Raw genomic sequence first — 27,437 nt, 5'->3', positions numbered from 1 at the left:
ATATAGTAGTCTACCATATCCACTGATGCTATACTCACATGATCCGGGGTCAAAATCCGACGACCTCTTGCTTGTTACGGCGGTAGACTCGTAGATCTTAACTCCAGGGAGTCCTTGGATGACCATGTACATCCCATTACATTCATATAGTAGTCTACCATATCCACTGATGCTATACGCACATAATCCGGGGTCAAAATCCGACGACCTCTTGCTTGTTACGGCGGTAGACTCGTAGATCTTAACTCCAGGGAGTCCTTGGATGACCATATACATCCCATTACATTCATATAGTAGTCTACCATATCCACTGATGCTATACTCACATGATCCGGGGTCAAAATCCGACGACCTCTTGCTTGTTACGGCGGTAGACTCGTAGATCTTAACTCCAGGGAGTCCTTGGATGACCATGTACATCCCATTACATTCATATAGTAGTCTACCATATCCACTGATGCTATACGCACATAATCCGGGGTCAAAATCCGACGACCTCTTGCTTGTTACGGCGGTAGACTCGTAGATCTTAACTCCAGGGAGTCCTTGGATGACCATGGATATCCCATTACATTCATATAGTAGTCTACCATATCCACTGGTGCTATACGCACATGATCCGGGGTCAAAATCCGACGACCTCTTGCTTGTTACGGCGGTAGACTCGTAGATCTTAACTCCAGGGAGTCCTTGGATGACCATATACATCCCATTACATTCATATAGTAGTCTACCATATCCACTGATGCTATACTCACATGATCCGGGGTCAAAATCCGACGACCTCTTGCTTGTTACGGCGGTAGACTCGTAGATCTTAACTCCAGGGAGTCCTTGGATGACCATGTACATCCCATTACATTCATATAGTAGTCTACCATATCCACTGATGCTATACTCACATGATCCGGGGTCAAAATCCGACGACCTCTTGCTTGTTACGGCGGTAGACTCGTAGATCTTAACTCCAGGGAGTCCTTGGATGACCATGTACATCCCATTACATTCATATAGTAGTCTACCATATCCACTGATGCTATACTAACATGATCCGGGGTCAAAATCCGACGACCTCTTGCTTGTTACGGCGGTAGACTCGTAGATCTTAACTCCAGGGAGTCCTTGGATGACCATGGACATCCCATTACATTCATATAGTAGTCTACCATATCCACTGGTGCTATACGCACATGATCCGGGGTCAAAATCCGACGACCTCTTGCTTGTTACGGCGGTAGACTCGTAGATCTTAACTCCAGGGAGTCCTTGGATGACCATATACATCCCATTACATTCATATAGTAGTCTACCATATCCACTGATGCTATACTCACATGATCCGGGGTCAAAATCCGACGACCTCTTGCTTGTTACGGCGGTAGACTCGTAGATCTTAACTCCAGGGAGTCCTTGGATGACCATGTACATCCCATTACATTCATATAGTAGTCTACCATATCCACTGGTGCTATACGCACATGATCCGGGGTCAAAATCCGACGACCTCTTGCTTGTTACGGCGGTAGACTCGTAGATCTTAACTCCAGGGAGTCCTTGGATGACCATATACATCCCATTACATTCATATAGTAGTCTACCATATCCACTGATGCTATACTCACATGATCCGGGGTCAAAATCCGACGACCTCTTGCTTGTTACGGCGGTAGACTCGTAGATCTTAACTCCAGGGAGTCCTTGGATGACCATGTACATCCCATTACATTCATATAGTAGTCTACCATATCCACTGATGCTATACTCACATGATCCGGGGTCAAAATCCGACGACCTCTTGCTTGTTACGGTGGTAGACTCGTAGATCTTAACTCCAGGGAGTCCTTGGATGACCATGTACATCCCATTACATTCATATAGTAGTCTACCATATCCACTGATGCTATACTAACATGATCCGGGGTCAAAATCCGACGACCTCTTGCTTGTTACGGCGGTAGACTCGTAGATCTTAACTCCAGGGAGTCCTTGGATGACCATGTACATCCCATTACATTCATATAGTAGTCTACCATATCCACTGATGCTATACGCACATAATCCGGGGTCAAAATCCGACGACATCTTGCTTGTTACGGCGGTAGACTCATAGATCTTAACTCTAGGGAGTCCTTGGATTACCATGGACATCCCGAAGTACCCATAGACCTTTGAGAAACATAAAATTTTAGTAAACAAATATATTTAAAAAAAATGTTTTTCAAATATTTTAATTTTAAACTTTTAATATTTATTTTTATAATCGTACAAAAAATGCTAGCTGTGGACCCCCCGAACTTGACAACTTTTTTATACATTTGTATTGGTTGTTTCCGTTGTGCTTAAAGGAAATGGCTATGCACCAGGCGCCTCCATATTTTTGTAGATGGCTCATATAGTTGGGAGGAGACGCAAGTTTTTTTTTAAATTGTTCGATTTTTTTATGTTAAAAAATTTACCAGCTTCTCGTCAGTCCGCGTGGACATAAAATCAAATTCTGTCGATTGCATCGGATTCGGGGATGCCTTTTCTCTGAGGAACCGATGAGATATCGTCAATCCCTTGACACAAGTTTTGTTTTGTCGAGTAGTGTAATCAGTCTTTAGTAATTAATTATTGTTTTTAATCTAAAAAATATTGTATTGCAATTCTTTGGGCAAAATGTTCAAATTATTTACAAACATTTAGCATAAATGAGTGTTTTCATCAAACTTAAATATATATTTTTTTTACCAAGATGGCAGTCAATCACTTTCCATTAGAACACGTGTTTAGCGCCATATTCATGCATTGCTAGTTGGCCGCATTATATGCTATTTTAGGAGCTTATGGTTTTAAGCAAGCTTTTTGCATGTCTAATGTCACTAACTTGACAGCTAAAACCCCTTTGGTTTTAAAGAAGCATGCGATAAAACCGGGGTGGGTCTCGTGGCGCAGGGGTAGCGGCTTCGGCTGCCGATCCCGATGATGCTATGAGACGCGGGTTCGATTCCCGCCTTATCCACTGAGCTTCTATCGGATGGTGAAGTAAAACGTCGGTCCCGGTTTCTCCTGTCTCGTCAGAGGCGCTGGAGCAGAAATCCCACGTTAGAGGAAGGCCATGCCCCGGGGGGCGTAGTGCCAATAGTTTCGTTTTTTCGTTTTTGCGATAAAACCGTTTAGCATAACAATGCCATTAGAGTTTCATGACTCTCTTAAAACATTCATAAAACCTTATTGAAAGCCATTTGGCTTTTATTGTCTCAACGTTTTGTGTACGAGGCCTAAAACCTTGTTCGAACCTACTAATTAGCTCTTGCCTATTGTTTGTGTGAATGCCCTAAAAAAAGATAGAGATGCTACCAGAAAATCTCAATAAAACTAGATGGTGGCTAGTTGGTTTAAAAATATTACTTGGGCGTATTTCTCTTAAGCTCAAAATTGCGGTTTTTGGTAGAAAAAAATGCGATTTTTTTTTACGAAAATGAAGTTTGGAAAATAGTATTTTTTTTCTGTAAAACAAAAGTTGATGATAAAATCAACAGTTTTTTTTTAAGAGGAACCTAATTGATTAGAACAACTACAAATTTGCTGAAGGTACCGAATCGATCAGACATTTCATTCAAAAGACACATATATTCGAATATTTACGTATCACTACTATTAACAGAGAAGGCCTTCACAACGTTTTAGTAAAATCCAAAATATAAAATTACATGAAAGATTGCCTGTTAAACACATTTGAAAGCAGCGATGAATATTCTTACTACAAAGGCATGTTCTATATGACCTCACATCAAACATGCTTTTTAAAAATATAATGACTTTCAACATAACACCAATATCCTTAATATCTAAGTTTGATAATCTTAGGGTTTATTTTAGATGGCAATAACATTAAATTTGAATTCAAAAATACTTTTTTATAGTTCATGAAAAGTCGTATGGCTTGTTATTAAATTAAAAATGACCTTCAAAGAAGCAGATTATATAACAAGGGGAAATCACCCACAAAAAATGTCTGCAAAATTATCAAAAAATTCCAATCGTCTTGGACAAACCAACGGGTCACACCATCTCTCCCATTCACAGTTTCCGATTCATCTTTCCCTAAGAATCAGTCACCCCAGCAGCAGACGGAACTTGCTTCCCGGTCCGTAGCGAACGACGAGCGAACCCTTATCAATCAAACAAATCATCACACTTTTGACATTTTAATGCGCTCGCCAGTCAACCTTTTTTCTTGCATTCATTCGTCCTCGTTCGTCAGTCAGACGCTTCCTGCTCCAGACATCCAGACGGCTCGGCTGCCTTCGGTGCGAAATTGGAGCGAACTTCTAGGGTCGCCAGCCGGTCAGGTGTGCAAATGTCACCCCCGCGATGGCAACCCTGTCCGCTGTGGGCGAGGAGGTTTGCAAATGACGCGCGAAGAAATCACCGATGACGGATTGATTTCCCCTTCAGTCACACCGATACGACGACCAGACGAAGTTTGCCGATCGAGATCTGTGCCGCCAGAGCGACGGAAGGGAAGTTCGAGGGTAGCTCATTTTACATACGCCATTAATTATTGAAGACAAACAACATTACACGCGGATGACATGCCGGCTTGGTACGTTTGAGTGTGAGAGTTGTGACCAACAAGCAGAAATTGGGCGCGCTTGTCTGGGTGAGAAATCGTAGGTTATGAGATTGTTAATCTGAAAATCTGCTGAGAAGCGAGCGACAGTCACAAAGAATCACTCAACTGCCACAAAGAGTGATAGTCCACAGTGAGTGATTGTAAACAGAGAGTGACAGTCAACAGGGAGAGGAAATCAACAGCCAATGATAATGTTAAGCGACAATCAATAGTGAGAGACAGTCAATAGGGAGTAACATACAACAGAGAGCGACCGTTCACAAGAAGGAATAATCAACAGTGAGTGACAGTCAACAAAGGACAATAGTCAACAGAGAGTGACAATCAAAATTGAGCGACAGTCAATAGTGAGTAACGATCACCAGTAAGTGACTGTCAACAGAGAGAGACACTTGGATATGAAATCTTTTTTACCAAAATCCCTCAAGGAGTTTAGGAGATTAGGCGTTCAAAAGAATTCCCCAAATTAGCAAACCCCATCAGTAAACCAAACAAGCTAATTTTGTTGCAGCAGATCAAGTTGAAAATGCTCTAACGTCGTCGTCGGCCGTCGCCCGGAGCCGTAACCTTTCTGACATTTTAATCCCGATATAATAAAATCAAAACTCCGTTTGATGTTGGGGTAGCTCTGCAAATCAAAGGACAACAACAACAACAATTAAACCTATTCCTCTCCTGTATGATGTGTCGTGTTCCCGGCCCAACAACATTGTCTGACGAGTCCCGGGTCGGTCCGTTCTGTGTCTTGGCCACCCCTGCTACAAACAGGTACGTCACATAGATTCCAGCTCACCGGAGGGAGATTAGTCCTCTGGCTGAAGTGATTTGTGGAAGCATTATGCGATGGACGGAGGCTGGATTTAAAGTGATCCAATTGTCTGCTGGGGCGGGAACCGGCCCGGAAAAATTGCGTCCATTTGCGCTCACGTCACGTTGGGCAAAACACCTCTCTCAAGGCTCCTCTGGATCGTTGGTCGGATGGACCCTCAGGAGAATCTTCCCAATGACCCGGCAGGACAAAACCGATACCTGGGGAAAATGCATTATGCTTCTGAAAGCTTTCAAAAATGATATTTGCCGCTTCACAAAAATCGAAACCACGTGACGTGCCACACATCCGGACACGTGGAGCACCATCGAACGGGCAGACACGATGATCAGTTATGTCCTTTGAACGCATATTTGTCTTATCGTTCAATTATGGGGACAGGTTTCTAATTTGAAAATTCTATGAAGATTTCATTTATTTAGTTGTCTTTGGTCTTCTTGTCTTCTTGTCTTCTTGTCTTCTTGTCTTCTTGTCTTCTTGTCTTCTTGTCTTCTTGTCTTCTTGTCTTCTTGTCTTCTTGTCTTCTTGTCTTCTTGTCTTCTTGTCTTCTTGTCTTCTTGTCTTCTTGTCTTCTTGTCTTCATGTCTTCTTGTCTTCTTGTCTTCTTGTCTTCTTGTTTTCTTGTCTTCTTGTCTTCTTGTCTTCTTGTCTTCTTGTCTTCTTGTCTTCTTGTCTTCTTGTCTTCTTGTCTTCTTGTCTTCTTGTCTTCTTGTCTTCTTGTCTTCTTGTCTTCTTGTCTTCTTGTCTTCTTGTCTTCTTGTCTTCTTGTCTTCTTGTCTTCTTGTCTTCTTGTCTTCTTGTCTTCTTGTCTTCTTGTCTTCTTGTCTTCTTGTCTTCTTGTCTTCTTGTCTTCTTGTCTTCTTGTCTTCTTGTCTTCTTGTCTTCTTGTCTTCTTGTCTTCTTGTCTTCTTGTCTTCTTGTCTTCTTGTCTTCTTGTCTTCTTGTCTTCTTGTCTTCTTGTCTTCTTGTCTTCTTGTCTTCTTGTCTTCTTGTCTTCTTGTCTTCTTGTCTTCTTTTCTTCTTGTCTTCTTGTCTTCTTGTCTTCTTGTCTTCTTGTCTTCTTGTCTTCTTGTCTTCTTGTCTTCTTGTCTTCTTGTCTTCTTGTCTTCTTGTCTTCTTGTCTTCTTGTCTTCTTGTCTTCTTGTCTTCTTGTCTTCTTGTCTTCTTGTCTTCTTGTCTTCTTGTTTTCTTGTCTTCTTGTCTTCTTGTCTTCTTGTCTTCTTGTCTTCTTGTCTTCTTGTCTTCTTGTCTTCTTGTCTTCTTGTCTTCTTGTCTTCTTGTCTTCTTGTCTTCTTGTCTTCTTGTCTTCTTGTCTTCTTGTCTTCTTGTCTTCTTGTCTTCTTGTCTTCTTGTCTTCTTGTCTTCTTGTCTTCTTGTCTTCTTGTCTTCTTGTCTTCTTGTCTTCTTGTCTTCTTGTCTTTTGTCTTCTTGTCTTCTTGTCTTCTTGCTTTTTGCTTTTTGCTTTTTGCTTTTTGCTTTTTGCTTTTTGCTTTTTGCTTTTTGCTTTTTGCTTTTTGCTTTTTGCTTTTTGCTTTTTGCTTTTTGCTTTTTGCTTTTTGCTTTTTGCTTTTTGCTTTTTGCTTTTTGCTTTTTGCTTTTTGCTTTTTGCTTTTTGCTTTTTGCTTTTTGCTTTTTGCTTTTTGCTTTTTGCTTTTTGCTTTTTGCTTTTTGCTTTTTGCTTTTTGCTTTTTGCTTTTTGCTTTTTGCTTTTTGCTTTTTGCTTTTTGCTTTTTGCTTTTTGCTTTTTGCTTTTTGCTTTTTGCTTTTTGCTTTTTGCTTTTTGCTTTTTGCTTTTTGCTTTTTGCTTTTTGCTTTTTGCTTTTTGCTTTTTGCTTTTTGCTTTTTGCTTTATGCTTTTTGCTTTTTGCTTTTTGCTTTTTGCTTTTTGCTTTTTGCTTTTTGCTTTTTGCTTTTTGTTTTTTTGTTTTTTTTTTTTTTTAATCAAAGAGATCATAATGTCATGGGACAATTTTGCGTTCACGAATCCTCTGCCACTGCTGAGCCAAAACCTGGACAATCACTCTGCTCCTTGAGTTTGATTCGTCTCCCAAGCCGGCACCATTCGCCGAGCCACATCAGGGGCAAAATTTAAATTCTGTTTTGGATTTTCCACCTCAGATTTCCACGTGTCTCGTCGTCGTCGTTGGCAAATCTGTGTGGCCGGAAAACCCCTGGAGCACCACACCACGCTAGCAGCCAAAACTGCTGCCACACTCGGCAGAAAGAACAAACGTTTTAAATCAATTATTTATTTTTCTTGAAAACTCAAAGAGGAGGCAAAATGAATCTCGCTGGAAGGCTTTGGTGGAAGAAGGAGGTCGGGGGTTGTTCTAGAGCACACATCACCGTGTCGTGCCATGTTTTCAGGTATTTCACTTGGAGGAGCAGCTCTTCAGGGTTTCGAAGGAGAGCCAGGGAGAACCAACGGAATCCAGCTGCCGTGCAGTCATTTCAGATTTGCCAAACAAACAGAAATTCCTTGATATATTATTCCAATCTGATTTTTGACATTAATCAAAATCGTTTTGTTTGATTGGAGGTATTTCTTTTTGGTGATGTGATTTCTCTCGGATGAGTGGGTGATTTTTTTTGAATTCTTTTGTCGGTTTCCACGCGACAAGAACAACTGTGAGAGAAAAGCTTTTATCAATCCAATGTCGATTGGTTTGTCTAGGAGGATTTTGGGTTCTTCCAAACTGATGTGACTGATGTGACTTTGTTGGTTGATTGAATTAACGAATCCAGAAGCTTTTCAACTCCTCAATCAGTAATGTAAGTGAAAAAAAATTCAGATTGAAATTCCAAAAAAAGGTTCCATTGTAAAATAACGATATTTTTTGATGAATCCTAGATAATTCTCGTTGAATTTCCAATCAATAATTTTAAAGCTGGTAGTCAGTTTTCCCACCACTCATCGAAAATTGGACTCAGCCTCGCAAATCACACTCTCACATTCCTCAACAATTGAACTCTCGAAATGAAAAAAAAAAATGACTCTTCCCATGCTTAAAAACCCACTGGCCCATGAAATTATGACTCACTGACGGGGCACTTTTTTGTCACCGCGCACTTCCTGTCTGTCCCAGAGGATGCCGGAAATGCAACGACGACGTTACTCTGAGGCCTGCGGTCTTCCCTCTGTCCGGCACTGTGAACTGGAACGGACCGTTTGGCACCTTCAACCACTCACCAAACCGGTGATGCTTGAAATTCTGCACCATAAGGACAGTAGTACACCCGGTCTTCTGGGACCGTGTCCGGGGACGTCGTCCCATAATTCGAAGACGAATATTATAAGATGACATAAAATATCCTACCCCACCTCACCACGAAACTGCTCGACGAGACTGCTCTGCACACGTACAAATATATAGAACTGTCAGTCACACTCAATCTAAAGGATGATTGAAATGTTTTCTGCTTTTGCACGGAATAAAACTTCAATCTTGCCTCTCTGCCACCCTCGTCGTCTTCAAGTCTTGCAAGAGAAGAAATTGGCTGCCCCTCCTGGTTGTAGTATCCCCTCGACGAGCCGGAACGAGACTCCACGAGAAGGTGAATGCGATCTCCTCGTCAGTCATCCGAACGGTTGAAAATGGTGCCCCGATATCCTCTTGAAAGGTGTGAAACATGGTGGGAGGAAGGGGCGGGGAGGTCTACCTGATAAGCATAAATTCACTTTTACTAATAATTTCTTCCTTAAGTTCAATCTAGCTGGGTGTATTGTAATCCCAAATCACTCTGGTTTATAGGTTGTGCATTGGCATCAGGTGTTCGTTATATTCCAATTAAAATGTTAAAAATGTTATGGTATTTTTTTTTTGAAATTTTTGGGGTTCAAAATTAATCCGAAAACTTAACAAAACCTAGTAAATAGTACTGTGTGTCAAAAAGTGTCAAAACAAGAAACATTTGAGTAATTGTTGAACCTGAATAATTTTCAAAGACTTTGTATTGTAGGATGCTGGCGTCAGGGCAATTTCTAATATCTTTGGCAGGTTATGAATACAATCCAATTTCATCTAATGCTCCAATTTCATCATAAAGTATTTTTTTATAAATCTGTTTGCAGACTTCATACTGAACTATTTATAACTTGATTTAAAATAATAAAAAAAAAGCTTTAAATTGAATGCCACAGTGATGATGGATCAACATCAGGTGCTTAACGGAAATACATGCTGTTACCCTTTTTTCACTTAATTTGACATTTTTGTTATTTTTATTTTAGCAATTGAGAGAAAGGCATCCATTTCCATCAGAATACATGTTTTCTGCTTTGATGCTTTGATGTTCAATTAAAGCTTAAATTTCAATTTAGCCAAGTAAAAGTTAACTCAGTTGGAAGATGGAAAGAAAGTTTTAAGCAAAATTGATATTAAAATAAATTAGTTTTAACGAAGAGAAACTTTAAATGTGATGAAAATAGAACCAATTTCCTAGCCTGCCAAACATACTAACATTTAAAACGTACGTAAACATTGAAAAAGAACATCTTAAATATGGTTCTAATATTTTATTTTTGCATAAGTAATGGGTATTTCAATGTATACTTCATCCCAATGCTTTGAAATTGCTGTTGTTGTTGTTTATACAATGGAGGTGAATTTAACCGAATCTTTAAAACAAATATTAAAAAAAATATATAAAAAAATAAATTAAATAAAACAGTTTTGCAATTGAAGGATTATCCATGGAGGCAAAACCGCAAATTTTATTGAAGATATGAGAAAATTGCTGGTTGCTGAGATACAGCCACTAAAAGGTTAAATTCACTGAAAATGAGTTTTCTGATTGTCACCTACACGGAGAAAAAAGAGTTCCCAAAATCGTGAACACCCGTTCATGAAATTGGGAACCACGAACAATGTGTTCAAATTTCATGGTACGTTTTTCAAAATTAGCTTGTGCATTGCAAAATGTGATATCTCGGAGAGAATTGATTCAATTTTGATTTTTAAATATATTTTTTTGCTCTTTTCAAACAAATTATTATCAAAATTTTAAAATTCAACCTTACATTATTACAAGGCTTTCAAAACTCAATTTGATCAACAAAGAGATAATTTTAACAACATTTCCAACATTTATTTCAAAATAGATTTTTTTTCTGCATTGTTAATAAAAAAATCACAATAAAAAATCTAAACATCGTTAACAAAACCGAAACATGCTATTTAAGAAAAAGGAAAAAGGAAAATGCATTTCAGATTATTCTCAGTTGTTGCAATTACATTTTCAATGTTTTTTTTTAAATATTATTTTGCCTCCTTATTTTCGGAATGTTTTTACACCGGTTGTGGGAGAAGGGAAGCAATCAGAAAATCCCTTCTCGAGATAAAAATTAAATTACATGTTTTAGATCACGCCCAAGTAACATTTTTTCCAGGAGTTCTACAAGAGCTCTTCAAGATAGCTACAGCATAGCAGTTTGGACCGCGGTAGGATAAAACTCTCTTCAAGTACTCTTCCAAACTCCTGAAGATGTTTTGAAGAGAATTTTATCCTACCGCGGTCCAAACTGCTATGCTGTAGCTATCTTGAAGAGCTCTTGTAGAACTCCTGAAAAAAAATGTTACTTGGGCGAATAACATGATTAAAAAAATTGATAAAATTTTCTCCAGAGTGAAAATTTCACACGAGTCAACATTGAAAATTGGATCAATAGTTTCCAAGATATCATCGATTGAAAATAAAATTAAGGGCCAAATGGGTAGCACTCACAAAAACCCAATTTTCTTAAGCATCTACTGCCCAAATATTTTTTTCGATTTTTTTATTTTTCCTTTGTTCCGGAGGTCATTTTGAACAACTTTTGCCTATCTTATTTTTTCATGTTTTTATAGCCACTTTTCCAGTTTTTTTGCTTGTTTTTCACATTTTCTGCTATAAAATGACACCGTTATCATTTAAATTGTAAAAAAAGCGTAAAGGCATAGTCTAAGACACTAAAAAATTACTGAATTCTTCTTTTTACTTGAAATTTAGGAAATGTCCAATTCATACATTTTATACAAATTTAAGAGTTCTTATTTCCAATGCTTTTTAAAGATCAAAAATAGGTTGAAAAATATATTTCTGGCGATTTTTTTTAAATCGAAGCTCGTAAAAGGTGGGGTTTGGTTGTAAAGGGTTTATTTCAATTATTTGCATGTCCTTATCTCATCAACTAAAGTTCATATCAACAAAGTCAAAAAAGATTTTTTTCGAGAATTTAGATAAACGAGAATGGACAATATTTTAAAAATTAAAAAAAAGACATTTTTTCAGAAAATGTTGACCAAAAAATTTACAGACCTCAAAAACGGTGCATTTTGTAGAGTTATGAGTTATTCCAAGTGTAAAACCAACACATAAAATGAGTAAAGCAAGTTCAGCGTGTAGGCGAAGAGATCTGTCAAACGAACGAACGAAGAGGAGCGAGAGAGGAGATGTCAATTGGCAGTTGAGATTGGATTGTGGCATGGAGCGGACGTTTAGAACGGAGTGAAGATTCTACAATTGGCGCAGCCGGTACGATCAATTAGTTTGTTCTGGTGATTTTTTTTTTGCTTTTGCGATTGGTAAGTTAGTGGATGACCTAGGACATGTTTTGATCCTGGTGAGGAGGAAAACATGGTAAAGGCGCAAAAGGATAAGAGTGTCGAGGCCGATTGATTTGTTATGTTGATGTTTATTTTGCTGTTTGAGAGTAAACAAAAGAGCGGGACCGGTTGAAGCCCGAAGCGCCACATAAACAAAAGAGCGGGACCGGTTGAAGCCCGAAGCGCCACATAAGCAAAAGAGCGGGACCGGTTGAAGCCCGAAGCGCCACATAAATAAAAGAGCGGGACCGGTTGAAGCCCGAAGCGCCACATGAACAAAAGAGCGGGACCGGTTGAAGCCCGAAGCGCCACATAAACAAAAGAGCGGGACCGGTTGAAGCCCGAAGCGCCACATAAACAAAAGAGCGGAACCGGATGAAGCCCGAAGCGCCACTGAAAACAAAAGAGCGGGACCGGTTGAAGCCCGAAGCGCCAAGTCAAAGAAGGAGTGGTTCGGTCATTTTAGCCAGACAGGAGCGAGATCGGTTGAAGGCCGAAGGGACAGACAGTGGAAAAGATGCAGTACATATGTTGATGAATTGTTTGCAGCTTTGAAAGTTGCACGTGGAGAGGCTGAAGAAAGTATCCGCTGATTAGGTCTCTGGTTGGGATTCCCAACTATTGATATGTGAAAGAATTTAAAGATGGTGTGACCGATGGCCGCATATCGAATAAGGAGTGTATTTCGTCCGGAGGAGGAAATGCTTGGGTTGACTTTCGCAAACAGTGCTAGAGGTTTGACAGCTTGACATTTGAGGTGGTGTGACATGTGATTGAATTGTTCTGACTTGAAACATGGAAAACATTGCTGACGTTAAAGCGGGGCACAAGGTGAAGCTACTCAGAGAAGCTTTTGATTTGGTTTCCAGGATGATTCGTTCTCAGCGCGAGTTTCTATTCCGTTAAACTACTGGCTGTTCTTTGCCTTTAATTAACGAACTTGGCTGAATGTGTGCGTGATGCAGCATACTTAAAGTGGCTCTGATAGTTGCGCCAAGAGAAGTTGAATAAGTGATTAAGCAGATTGTGCTGACTTGATGGAGTCAACCTGATTAGCAAGATTGTGAAAGAGTTCGGGTTGGATTGCGGTTGACTTCGGTTTTGTTTGTAACTAAAGGCAGACCTTATTTGTTTGTATGTGAGTTCATATAGAATATATGAATGACTTTTGTGTGGTGGTCGTGAAATTTGTAGATTGTCAGTGAGACAAAGGACACGGAAGGTTTCGATAAATTGACGGTGTTTCCTAAACCCATTCAGGCATGTTTTTGAAGTTGCTTCAAGTGAAACTTGCGTTGACAGACGGAGGACTTTGTAGTGAAACAAAGTTTGGATACGGCCCGTCGAGGATGAATGTGTCAGTTATTGACAAATTTAGTTGAAGAGCGGGGCTTCTCGAGGAATGGCTGAGGACGGTTTATGTTAATTTTTGTCTTGTCCCGTGAAGGGGAAAGGAGCGTCCAACACCTATATGCTATGATGTGTCAGCATAGAAATGCGCATCCGGTAAGTTCGATAAACCATGAAGAAGACAGTTGACAGCATGTGAAGGTGAAGTGGAGAAGTTTTGATTGTATCTCAGAAGAAGTTCCCATCAGGTATTATGTAGATTGAGCGTTGGTGAATGCGGTCAGCGAAAGGAATGATTGATAAGAGCCTCTGTATTTAGGGAGTAGGTCTTAAAAGGCGAGTTGACTCGTGAGCAGGAGTAGACAGCTTGAAATGTCAGAAAATGGAAGGACGAAAAGGGTGTTGATTAAACCAGGAGGCTTTTGTTGTTGTTCTGCGCGCATATGCATATGCTATCTTGTAATAGCTGTTTGCGCTTTCGTTGTACTCTTTTATTGGTTATTTTGCTTCTCATGGAAGAGAGAAAAGATATGAGATGTAAGAAGAGTAGAAACTAGCGTTGGCTGGTGGTGCCTAAAATACTAAACCTTGGATTGGATTACCGATGAATGAATATAATAGCATTTTAGTCAAATGCAGAAGAATCAGATGTATTGTGATTTAGAGATCAACAATCAACAATGCAGGCACAAGATTATAGAAGTACATGGTTCAGCTGTGATGCAGTTATTTCCTGAGATATTTCCTCATTTGAGAGTAGGTAGTCTTGATAAAGAAGTTTCTTTGGCTTGGTTAAGGGATATTATATTGCACTTATGTAACGTCTTGTATTTATGCAAGACGGATAGAATGTTGAACTGCCTTATTTAGTTTTTCGGAAGTGCGACGGTTCACTATGTTTCTGACTCGTGACAAAATCTTTCAACAGACGCATTTTGGAAGAGATGTTCAATAAGCAAATTTAGTTCAGGTTGATGCCTGTCAAGAATGTATTGGAGTTGTAAGTAAATCTTTCCCTGCTCCTGAGGGGAACACCCGTGAAGAGTATCGGGGCCGGCATTTACAAAGCGGATTCAGTGACAGTTTATAAATTAACTTAATGTTATAATGTAAAGGATAATGTTAACATTCCATAGGTTGTCTTCCTAAGGTGTCGTGATAAGGTCCAGTTTGTAATGATACACTACATTCACTTTACTAAGCAAAAATCCAGAAGGGACAAGATTGGTCCGAGCCGAGATTTGAACCCCGATCTACCGCTTATCACTTGACTACGTGGCTCGGTCTGTATTGGAGTTGCTTCAAATTGAAAATGAGTGAGAGGGTTTGGTTAAGATGAGGGGCAGTAGTTTTGATAATTATAGCATTCGATTTGAATTGAAAGTTGCCGTTAGGATTCTTCATGAGTATTTTGGTATTTTGAGTATTGTGAGTATTTTGGTTATTTTGGGACTAAACAATCTTTAGTTATTTAAAGTGTTAAAAGTTGTGGAAATTAAGTTAGATAAGTATTTTTTTTACTCAACAAATATGTGGTTGTAAGACTTTGTTAATAAATGTTGAATCAGAGGGAGTATTTTTTCACGTTTATTTTCGTCGGACAAGGAGAGAGATGTAGAGTTATGAGTTATTCCAAGTGTAAAACCAACACATAAAATGAGTAAAGCAAGTTCAGCGTGTAGGCGAAGAGATCTGTCAAACGAACGAACGAAGAGGAGCGAGAGAGGAGATGTCAATTGGCAGTTGAGATTGGATTGTGGCATGGAGCGGACGTTTAGAACGGAGTGAAGATTCTACACATTTAATTTAAAAAAATAGCAAAATTGCGTGTTTTTTAAATTTTCTGAAAATTTAGAAAATGTTTGATCGAAATATTTTTTTAATGCTTTTCAAAAATCATGACACATGGTGAAAAATAGCTCAAAAGTAGACACTAATATAAACATTAAACAAATGTCAAAATCATTCTTTGTGAAAAAGGTAATTAAAGTACATATTTTTACGAAAAGTCCTAAATATAACCTACAACTTTGCAAAAGACACGAAATCAGACAAAAAAAATCTTCTCAAGTTACACTCAAAATACAGGGTCGAGAGAATTCAACAAAATTTCATGAGAACTCAATATTTTATTTGAAAAAATAATGCCACAAACTCACACCATCAAAGAACATTATTCTCGCGGACAATTGCTGCTCAGTTGGGTATACAGATTTTCAAATATTTGTACTGCACTTATCTGTAGACAGCCCCCAAATTTGTATGGAAAGTTGCATGTAGAACCCAATGAAGCAAAATGGTATATTTGAACTCAAGGAATTGATGGACAAAGCCACGGCGTGTTTTCTGGGCAACCTTAAGGAGAAAAAATAGTCATCACTACTTTCAAATGTGTCTTATAGGAAATTTTCTCAGCGTTCCAATGCTTCTAAGAGCGAAATGTTTCATCGGGAAATTTCTGAGATATCTCTATTTTAAGTTTTTTCTTTTAAAATCCTTGATTATTAATTGGACACTTTTAAATAACAGTCCAGGAAACTTGTCAAATTATGTGTTTCATGTGTCTTTTACTCATCAAAATGTGCAAAATGAGACAAGAAACAACTTTGTAGAAGGTTGCAAACCGCTAAACATTTTGAAAATTAAATTTTAACCGATTTTTTGGATATGTGGGATTTATTCAAATATTAAAATAATAAAATCGTATTGAAATATTATTTTTAAAAGAACAAATAGATTATTACATAATTGATGTGTACAAATAACACCGGTCTGCTCTGATCCAGCTTGGAATTAGCTGATACAACCGAAATTTCTACAGGTTTGAGATTGATAGGGTATTACAAGATTTTTTTGAATAAATATAATATTTCCTTAATCAAACACTAAACAGTTGCATGGATACAAAACATGTTTAATACTAGAAATTAAACTGCAAATTACTGTTGCGAGCTTTAGGAGAAATACTTTTGATTAGTATGAAATGATTTTTTTAGTTTTTTTGTATTAAATGATTAAATGATTAGCAATATTTTAGAAGTTATAAACTTCATCTCATCTTCAACCTCATCTATAAAAAATATATATATATATTTCTTGATTTTTTTTTTTCAAATAGTTTGATAAGAAAGTTTCTGTTTGTTTTTTTTTTTTGTTAAAATATTATTTTTTTGTTCAAACAAAAAAAAATGTTTGTGACGGTGTTTTCAGCATTCTGAATTGAAAGACTCGAGTTTAAGTGCTACTTTTGAGTGCATTTTCAACAAAAAACATTTTATAAAATTTATTTTTTTATTTTATACTGATGAAAATATGACTTTTGAAGCTTGCTACAGTAATATGTAGTATATTTTCGATTTCAAATCATATTTGTATTTATGTGCCAGGTTAATGTTTGCTTAAGAAAATATCAAATTTATTCATTAAAATTCAATAATACCATTAACAATCACAAACCTGCCATAGTTTCGGTTAAACAAGCTAAATCAGAGAAGACACGTGTTATTTGTACACAAAAAATATGTAATTATCAAATAATTCTTGTACAAAATATATTTTTACACTGTTTTAAGATTTTAATTTCTGAATATATCCCATATATTCAAAAACTTAGACAAAACATGATTTGCAAAATGTTTAGCGGTTTGCAACCTTCTACAAAGTTTTTTTTGTCTTATTCTGCACATTTTGATGAGTAAAAGACACATGAAACACATCATTTGACAAATTTCCTGGACTGTTATTTAAAAGTTTCCAATAAATAATAAAGGAATTTAAAACCAAAAACAATAAACTAGAGATATCTCAGGAATTTCCCGACGAAACATTTCACTCTTAGAAGCATTGGACAGCTGAGAAAATTTCCTATAAGACACATTTGAAAGTAGCGATGACTATTTTTTCCTGATAAGGTTGTTCTAGAAAACACGCCGTGAAAGCCTAATCCAAATCAACAATTATTAAATTAAAAAATCTCGAAAATGGTGAGATTCTAGAGAGTCTTTCCGCTACACTTAATAAAACTGTTGATTTTCAAAAAAACATGATTTAAAATTTTTAAAAAGAATGTAACTGTAACCAATAATAACTTTTCATCAAGAAAAAATATGAAATTTTTTAGTCAGTTCAGTTAATGACTGGTGGTTTTCGAAGAAGCTTAAAAGTGTCCACTTGGTTAATGGATGGCCTCTTATTGTTTTTTTTTATGATTTTTATTTCAACTGTAATTGAAAATATCATCCATTTTATTGCGTTGATTAGTCTTGGAATACATTTTAAATAATTTTTATTCTTTATTTATTTATGTTTTCGTAAATTAAAACAAAATAAAACATTAGTTTAAGCATAACAAGTAAAAAACTGTGTCACTTAGGCAAATTAAAAACACAAAAAAGTTTAAATTTTGATAAAAAAAAAACAATGTGGTTTTATATATCAAAAATCTTTTGTTTCAGCATCAACAAGCCAAGGGTTAGTGACCATACCCAGAGCTTCATCCAAAGTCTAGGAGGATATCACCTTACCACCTTGCGGCTTCTTTCGTCTTGCGGGGCCCAGCTCGTTTTGCGCTCGTCATCGCCCTCTCTCTTGTTGAGGAGGAGATTGACATCGAGAGATGAGATGCGGCGAGGGCCGCGTGAATGTGATGACGAGCGCCAAACTACGAGGTCGTTGAGTATAGTAAGTACTTGACACCCGCTGGAGCGGAAAATCGGAAATTTTTCGCACCTTCAAGCAGTGGTTTAAAATCTAGGACATTATTCACATCAACTTGAGTAAACAACGCCGGATTTAAGTACCGTTTTCCAACTCAATAACTCGCCAATCAATTACCCTGGTGAGGCTAGTCAACGCGCCCAAGGACTACCTCAATATGATCTGCCATATGACAGTGGCGTCCCGGTCCGGTAATCAATTTTGCTGACACCATTCCAGGGTGACGTCTCACGGAGCTCGCGATTCGCGCTGCAACGACTTTAATGCCTGTCAGCTGTCACTCACCGGAGAGTATGAGTGATTGGTTTGGCCGCTCTCTGACGTGGAAATGCACTTTGATATTAATAAGTGGCGCGCGGATAAATAATGAAAATAAGTCGTCGAGCAGGGAACCGTTCCGCGATGAGCAATAAAACTTTATTCCTCTCACCTCACCGCACCTCACCTCTTCACTCATTTCACCCACTCATCCATTTCATTTGCCTGCGCGCGCGAGAGAGACCTTTTGATTGACCAACTTGTCCAATTTGCTCTCACATTACCCGGCCCGTCTCGTACGGCCTGTTATATCCGCGGTACTCCTACGAACGGGGCTGATGGACGGATGAACGGACAGTCGTCGTCGTCGTTCACGCTTCACTAAGCTGCTGGCATGCTGCCATCATTCGCCGGTTGCATCGCGCGGACATGAGTGATATGTTTTTATTTTTGCACCTCTGACTGACTGCAGGGATGGGATTGACTTTCAATTGGAACGGGATGATGGGAAGGGGGGAATTGAAATGTAAACTAGTTTGTCGACCAATTTAAGTTAAGTGCAGGAATTTTATTAGTTCGTCTAAATTGCAAACGCTCACTATTTCAACAAATATTTACAAGGTTTTGATAAGAATTTGCCTGCACATTTCCTAACTAGCTGTTTAATCCTTCACAATGTTAGCTTTTCGATTCTTGCCACATTTTATGCGAACTATATAAGCTAACAGATAGCCTCAGATAATTTCAGTACCTACCGACGTTTTGTCAAAGACGGATCCACGGTGTTAATTTTATTGCCCAGACACACACATCCACACATTAGTAGACACAGGTTGTGCACCAACTAGGGAGGAATTCTGTTTTAATGAAGATTGTTAGGACGGTCACCGGAAAACCAGAATGATTTGAGGCAATGGGGTTGGGACCAAACTGGTAGGATATTGGCCATACCCGGAGTGACCATGGCCCTGGGGAAGGTTCTGCCGGGATAACATTGACGGAACCATACAAATTGGGGCAATATGGGTATCAAAATTCATGGTTTATGACACTGGTAATGAAAATGGCAACTTTTACAGGATTGGCCACACCCGGAGAGGCCAGTGCTCTGGAGAAGGTTCTCCCGGGAGGACATTTACGGAACCATACCAATTGGGGCAATATGGGTACAGTGAAACCTCTTTTTACGCGGTGCGTTACGTTTTTCTAATTTGTAGAGCGTCCAATTTCCCGGGGTTACAAATTTCCCGGGAAACGGGAAATTTTCAGCCAATTTTCCGGGAAATCCCGGGAATTCCCGGGAAATTTATTTTTTTATGAAAATTGCTATGATCTTGGTTATAATTGATATTATGCATCAAAATTGTAAAGGCCAATGTTAAAAATGGTTAAAATAAGTATGAAGATCAACTAACAGCTTGACTGCATGTAAAAAATCATTCAACTACAAGAAAAGGTATTTTGGTATTTTTTGATAAGAAATTTTAAACTTGCCTCTGTGACCAGTTTATTGAAACAAGAAAATAAAAACATGTAGAAATTATGTTTTTCATGACAAATACTGGTTTCAGCTTTTGAACAAATGGTAGCTTTTAAGTGTTGGTTTTACTCCAAACAACCCAATGTTTTCAAATATTTGAAGCAAGCTTTGAATATATTTTTACATTTTTTTGAGAACGAACAATAGAAGTAATTTTTCAATGAATTTTTCGTATTGTTATGCAACATGATTTAAATTATGTGATAAATTTACATCATTTCACAAAAAGTCTTCTATTTTTTCACATTAAACCCTCTAACACCTGTACTTGCACCAGTGCTCCATAATTCTTTTACTTCAAATTGTAATTTCTTAAGTACTAGGTATTTAACCAATTAAATTAATACTTTTTGCACAAATTCAATTTTCATCTCATTTGACCATGGTTAATAGAAACATAAAAAATCGCAATTTTAATTTGGAGATAAGGAGTCACTATTGTTTTGATGAAATAACATCAATCTGTTAAAAGCTTACCTAATTGTAATAATTTAATACTCAGCAAGATCTTTTCCCAGTTGCTTCAAAAATTAATATTATCAGAAATAATATAACCAAATATAAACCAAACAATACATTTAATTGAACAAAATCATATTGAGTTTGTTCATTTATTATTTTTTCAGAGCATTTTCAAATAATAGTTCCAAAAATTTAAAAAAATGTATAGGGTAGGGTAGTCATCAATGAGACACTTTTAGTTTTCAACTTTCAATGATTTTTCTAATTTTTTCATCAGCATGTTTTAATGAGCTTTTTGTTACATTTTCTTTCTTTTAATGTGTTCTAACATTGACCAACATATGAGATCGATCCGACATCTACAGCCTGAAATATTCAACTGTCTCATTGTAGACGCACTTGGCAGGAACAATGAGACAGCTGGGGAACAATGAGACACAATACGAAAATCAAAATTATTCTAGTAAAACATCATGTTTTTTTTATTGTTCCATTGCAGGTAACTTGCCTTGAACATTTTAGAACAATTTTGCCAACATGAAACTTTAATTAACAAAAGTTATACTAAAAAGTATTTAAATTTTGTAAAATTCGTATATTTATACCAAATAACTTTGTATTTTTGGTTAAATGAAGTTAAAATTCTATAAATATGCCAAAAATCACTTTTAATTCATGTTTTGAAAGATTTCCATAGATATTGAAAAGTTTAATGAAGAAAAATCAAAGTGTCTCATTGTTACCCATGAGCTGAAATGAGTGGGGAACAATGAGACAGTCCTGGATACTGGGTATATTCTAAATTTTGGCCAAACCTAATGAAAGGACATTGTAGCCCAACTTAATCCCTATGGAACGTCGAAAGAAATTTGAAGAAATATTAGTTTTAGTGTTAATGGCAGCCTACGAGCGAAAAAGTAATTTTTGTCCATAATTTACTTTTACACCCCAGAATCAAACATTTATGAATAACTTTTCAAGGAAGCGTCCATAACCAAAGCCACTATAACGGCAGACGTATATCTAGTAGACACACCTTTCCCCCAAATATGAGCCTGATTGGTTGAAACTACGACTTGTGAGAGCCATTTTATCATTGTTCCCCGTGTCTCATTGATGACTACTCTACCCTACTCAGAATTCCGAAAAAACGTATTTTTCATCGAAAAAAACACTTTAAAAAGTTATAAAAATTCTCCCATTTTCGACTGTAAAATTTTTTGGAACATGTCATTTTATGGGAAATTTAATGTACTTTTCGAATCTACATTGACCAAAAAGGTTCAGTTTTTCATTTAGAACAAAATTTGTCATTTTAAAATTTCGTGTTTTTTTCTATCTTTGCAGGGTTTTTTTTAGAGTGTAACAATGTTCTACAAAGTTGTAGAGCAGACAATTACAAAAATTTTGATATATAGACACAAGGGGTTTGCTTATAAACATCACGAGTTATCGCGATTTTACGAAAAAAAGTTTTGAAAAGGTTACTTTTTGCGTTTCTCTTTGTTTTGTCGTCCGTGTCTGTCGCGGGTGACTATGAACGACCATGATCGATGACGACCAACTTTTTCAAAACTTTTTTCCGTAAAACACAACTGCTGTGTGAGTTGGCAGAGATTTTCCCCTATGTTTTTACGAAGATTTTTTTTTCTCGCGGAGAAATAAATTTTTGCGGTTCTGAACATTAAAAATTTACTAAAACTTTTAATATTTTTTAAAATAACCCAAATAAGTTGAAAAGGATCATAAACACAGGGGGACGTATTTTAAATTGTTTTCAGATGTCTTTAGTTTTGCAAACAATCGCTTCCTAACTTTTCAAAGGAAATCAAATCAGTTGAAGATATGTTTTTTTGTAAATCTATTTGTTAGCATTAATTTTATAAATTTATTTTGTTTTGTTTATAATCTTTGTTCATTTACGAAAAGTTACATGTCTTTCGACGTATGACGTTACACCTGCAAGTGTAATATTGGAATAGGTGTTCCGCAGAATAATCCAGATCATGAGTTTTTGAGTTTCATTTTACCGATCTTTCGTGCTCAAAAACAAGTTTATTCAATAAAAAGTACTTTTGAATATAATATTTACAATCATAAGAAAATGTTTAAACATTTTTTTTTTGTTTTGGTTCCCAATTCGTAAAACATTATGCAAGGCTCACAGTCACAATATTATTTTTCAAATCAAATTAAACTATTTATCCACTTACGCTAACAAGACAGCACTCTATACCCTCCACCCACATCATAATAAACCCCGTAAATTGCGTGTGATTTTCTGCGGAACCACAACTCACCGACATGCAGCTCGCGTTTCGAAGGGAGCGAGGAGGGCCTGTCTGTCTAATCCTTTTTGCGTTCGCACGCGTCGTCGTTTGGTGGGCTCTCTCCAGGCACCACGCCACCCATCACCCACACCATCTATCAAGCTCAAAGAAGCAGAAGCACTTGACACGACGACCGTGGCGGCACGCATGTTGGGCTGTGTGTATGTGTCGGCAGTCAACAAGTTGTTTTGGAGCCGCCACAAACGAGAGGCTCGACGTAAGGGTTGAAAACACACATACGCACACGAGCGTTGGGCTCGTCAGACTAAAGAGTCAGCTGGAGAGAGTTATGCGTGTATATGAAGGCAAAAAAAGTAGGAAACTGTTAAAAATAATCTTTTTTTACAAAACAATCTTAGCAGAAAACAGAACAGATGTTTTTTGTTATTTTGCACAAAGACACCGTAATACTAAGATGAGTAAATCATTGACATAATAACCTGCAGCTTATAAAAACTAACTTTTTGAAATTTATTAAAGAAGTTAAAAAAATACAAAATATAATTGAAGCAAATTCACAACATTTAATTTTACTGTGTAAAAAGGGGTTATGTCATGATCAACCTTAGAAAATTTAGCGTAAATTTTGTGAAGTCTGCGCGATACGTTCGATACATGTGCGTGTGTATGTGGGTTTGTTGGTGTGCTTTGTTTCTGTGTTGAGGAGTGCTAATGTGGCCGCAAAATGCGTACCACAAATCAACAGCAGCCAGAGTGCAAGTCAAACGGTATGATGGGACTCAGGGGGAGCGACTTGGATGGTGTGAAGGTGTGAAGAAGACTTTTTTCCGCGAAAGGAGCCACGTGCGCTTCCGGGTGGAAGTGAAATGGGCTGTGTGTTTAAAAAGGGTTTGTTTTGTTTCCAAGCAATTACTTACTTTTAATCACTGCACTGTTGCTCTTTGTAAGTGTCCTGGAAAGTAGATAATACAGAAATATTTAGAATCGAACCAATTCAAAAATGGATTTATTGTTCAATTTGCCATGTAATTATTGTAATTTTTTTTATTTTGCTCATCATCAATATTTTAAGTTATAGACATTTTAATCCAAATTCATGGAAAGAGAAAGAAAGATTTTTGATTTTTTAATACTGTTTATCATTGTCCATTTCGTAAAAAATCTAACGGCTGAGTAAATTTTATATAAATTTTGTAGTTTTGGACTTTCAAAATGGGACAACTAAATGCTGGGCCAACAGCCTGGCAAATTTTACGATCTTTCAAAAAAAATAAAAATTTTGATTACGGCTTGATATTTGAAAAGATCAAAAAAGGTTCATAAGCCAGATATTTGAAAAAAATCGGAGAGATCGTAGATTTATCGGTTGAATTATCGGTCCTATTTGCATAGGAAACTCATGACTCACAAATTGTTTTGAAAATTTACTCTAGATTTAACAAAAGTTTTGTTTTATAACAATAAAACTCTGTTGAGTGCTTGCCAAGCTAATCAAAAGTTTATATCTTTGAATTGCTGTTTCTCGACAATGGTTTAGTTGATTCTGAGTCTACTGAAAAATTGAAAAAATATGGAAAATGGGACAAAACCACGTTTTAAAATCTTAACTGTAAAATTCATTGAGGATAACATTATATTTTTTTACGAATTCCTTGTAAAATTTTCCAAAAAATAAAAAAATAATTTGTAGAAAGTTTGAAATTTTTCAAGTTACCTAATTTGTATGGTTTGTGAAAAAGACCAAAATGGATTTGAAAATGAATAAGAAACTTAAAATAAATGGGAATTCAAACTAAATCTCAACACGTTTACAATTGCATAAATTTATGATGTTTCATTTGCAAAAATATTATTTTTTTTGTAATTCAGACGATCAGACCAGAATACAAATATCTATGATTTAATTTATTGGAATATTCATTGCAAATAACAAAAAAATGGAAATAACTAAATTTGATATGCATATCTAATATTGCTTTCTGTAATAATAAAAATATGTGTTTTTTTGCAGATAAGTTGAAATGTCAATTATGCATACTAAATGCCATTAGAAATTTAAAAAAAAAAAACAAATTTTAATCTCACGAAGGGAGTGTCAACATATCGATGCCTCTGTTCTCTATTTTTTTTTTTGTTTTTAAAAAGATGCAAACTTTTTGTAGAGCAAATATAGACACCGCCTTTGAAGAAAATGGCAACCCTCTACACGGCTCATTTTTGGCGATCAAACCCGGCTATATGAGGTTATGTGGAAAATCACCCTGAGCAATTCCATGTCAAATAGGTAATCGGTTGTACCCGACCCTCTTCGATTTTAATGAAACTTTGTAGTTATGTTATTCTAGGCATATATAAGCCTTTTTTGTGTATATGGAGTCAGTTACACTCGATAATGACATTTAAGAAGGGCGTAAGTGTTTTTAATATTTTTGTATTTCGTAATTTAAATATTGCTGTAACTCATAGCCGTTGCATCGTATCAGAAAGTGGTCAAAGGCAAACTTGTAAGAAATTTGACGGGCTTTCCGAAAAAAATACACTGAAAGAAAAAAACACGCCAATTTTATGAGATTTTTTGATTTTAAAGTCTAAAAGTCAAATTTGAAGGTGAGCCCACGATTTTTTTTTCGTTCAAAATTTTTGTGAAAATAGCCTAAGATGTTACAAAAAGACTCACGATAAATGCAGGATGGAGCAACTCACCTAAAAAAATACAAAAATCATTTACTGAAACTGTTTTTTAGAAAAGTGCTCTAAACGTCAAAATTTTCAAAAACCGAATACGAGAATCGATTCTCCAGACAATTTTACATAAAAGTCTCTATATTGACCATTGTCCTAAGTTCAATCCTTGTGAAGTTACAGCGGTTTTAAAAATAAAAATGTTGAAAAATAGGGTTTTTGATGGTTTTTGGCAATTTCTATATGACAGACTTGATTGTTCAGTCTCGAAAATATTTTTACCGGAAAGCTCGTCCAATTTCCCATATGTTTGTCTTTGACCACATTTCAAGCCCATATAAAGATATAAGCTAATTTACTATCCAGGTTACTATACTACACTGAAAAAATATTATGTTTTCAGTTATGAGCAATGTAATTAGCTTATATCTGTAAGCCCATACATCCAATTGAAATATGGCCAAAGACAAACTTTTTTGAAATTGGACGAGCTTTCCGGTAAAAATATTTTCGAGACTGAAAAATCAAGTCGGTCATATAGAAATTGCCAAAAACCATAAAAAAACCTATTTTTTCAACATTTTTATTTTTAAAACCGCTGTAACTTCACAAGGATTGGACTTTGGACAATGGTCAATATGGAGACTCTTATGTAAAATTGTCTGGAGAATCGATTCTCGTATTCGGTTTTTGAAAATTTTGACGTTTAGAGCACTTTTCTAAAAAACAGTTTCAGTAAATGATTTTTGTATTTTTTTAGGTGAGTTGCTCCATCCTGCATTTATCGTGAGTCTTTTTGTAACATCTTAGGCTATTTTCACAAAAATTTTGAACGAAAAAAAAATCGTGGGCTCACCTTCAAATTTGACTTTTAGACTTTAAAATCAAAAAATCTCATAAAATTGGCGTGTTTTTTTCTTTCAGTGTATTTTTTTTCGGAAAGCCCGTCAAATTTCTTACAAGTTTGCCTTTGACCACTTTCTGATACGATGCAACGGCTATGAGTTACAGCAATATTTAAATTACGAAATACAAAAATATTAAAAACACTTACGCCCTTCTTAAATGTCATTATCGAGTGTAACTGACTCCATATACACAAAAAAGGCTTATATATGCCTAGAATAACATATCTACAAAGTTTCATTGAAATCGGAGAGAGTCGAGAAAAAAGTACCTGAAAAAATCCTGTTTTGAGCTGGAATTGCTCTTCTACAAAAGTTCTCTAAATAGTTTTTTTTATCAAAACTTGTGAACAACTGATTTAAATTTCAATTTTTTCGATCGCTCACATACGACACGGCCAACATGTAATTTTCATATTTTAAACGACTTTTTCATATGATAGGCACGATTTTTTGCTGCGAACTTATAACTAAGGCTAGTGATTTTTCACGGCGAAAACAATTAAATTACGCGGCATGCCAATTTCAAAACATTATAATTTCATGGCAATCTCATGAAACTCTAAAATCTGTCTGAAATTACCGCATTATTGTTATATTCCAGAATAGTTGTGTACTGGAAAGTAACTGAAAAAGTAAGCAGTTCTTGAGAAACAAAATATTACCTCCTGACACAATGAATTCAAGACGGTGAAAAAATAAGCTCAATTTCGTGAAATTTTGCGAATTTTTCATAAGAAGAATTTAAGATTCAGCCAACCTATTTTACTGCGATTTTTGAATTTTAATTAAAATCTTGAAATTAAAAAAAATGTGAAAAAAGAGATATAAAATTTTGTTTGCTAATGGTTTTAAGGAAAACGGAAATTTGAGTACAGTCCAGACTGGATTAACCGAAGTCTCGATTATCCGAAGTTTCGATTATCCGAAGTTCGATTATCCGAAGGTCAAATTTGAATAGTTGATTCAATTATGAGCAATTCTCTACAAAACCGGCCGATTTCGACCATTTTTATTTTTTGTATTTTTTTATTTGGCTCAAACTTTGTGGGGGCCTTCCCTATGACCAAAGAAGCCATTTTGCATCATTAGTTTGTCCATATAAATTTCCATACAAATTTGGCAGCTGTTCATACAAAAATGGTACGTATATATTCGAAAATCTGTAACTTTTGAAGGAATTTTTTGATCAATTTGGTGTC

At 36.5% G+C, this 27,437-nt stretch overlaps 1 protein-coding gene across 1 annotated transcript in view; it reads right to left on the bottom strand.

The window, feature by feature from the left end:
• Positions 1-27,437, bottom strand: part of LOC120422779 (protein tiptop) — a 671,857-nt gene that overhangs the window by 595,522 nt on the left and 48,898 nt on the right. Inside the window, exon 2 of the mRNA XM_052708625.1 lies at positions 23,566-23,600. The gene's annotated coding sequence lies outside the window, so the exon portion shown is untranslated. The remainder of the gene's footprint in view (positions 1-23,565; positions 23,601-27,437) is intronic.

The sequence above is a fragment of the Culex pipiens genome, chromosome 2 (genome assembly GCF_016801865.2).
Source record: "Culex pipiens pallens isolate TS chromosome 2, TS_CPP_V2, whole genome shotgun sequence".
NCBI lineage: Eukaryota > Metazoa > Arthropoda > Insecta > Diptera > Culicidae > Culex > Culex pipiens.
Note: the sequence above shows the minus strand (reverse complement) of the source record. Positions and strands in the feature narration are given on the sequence as shown.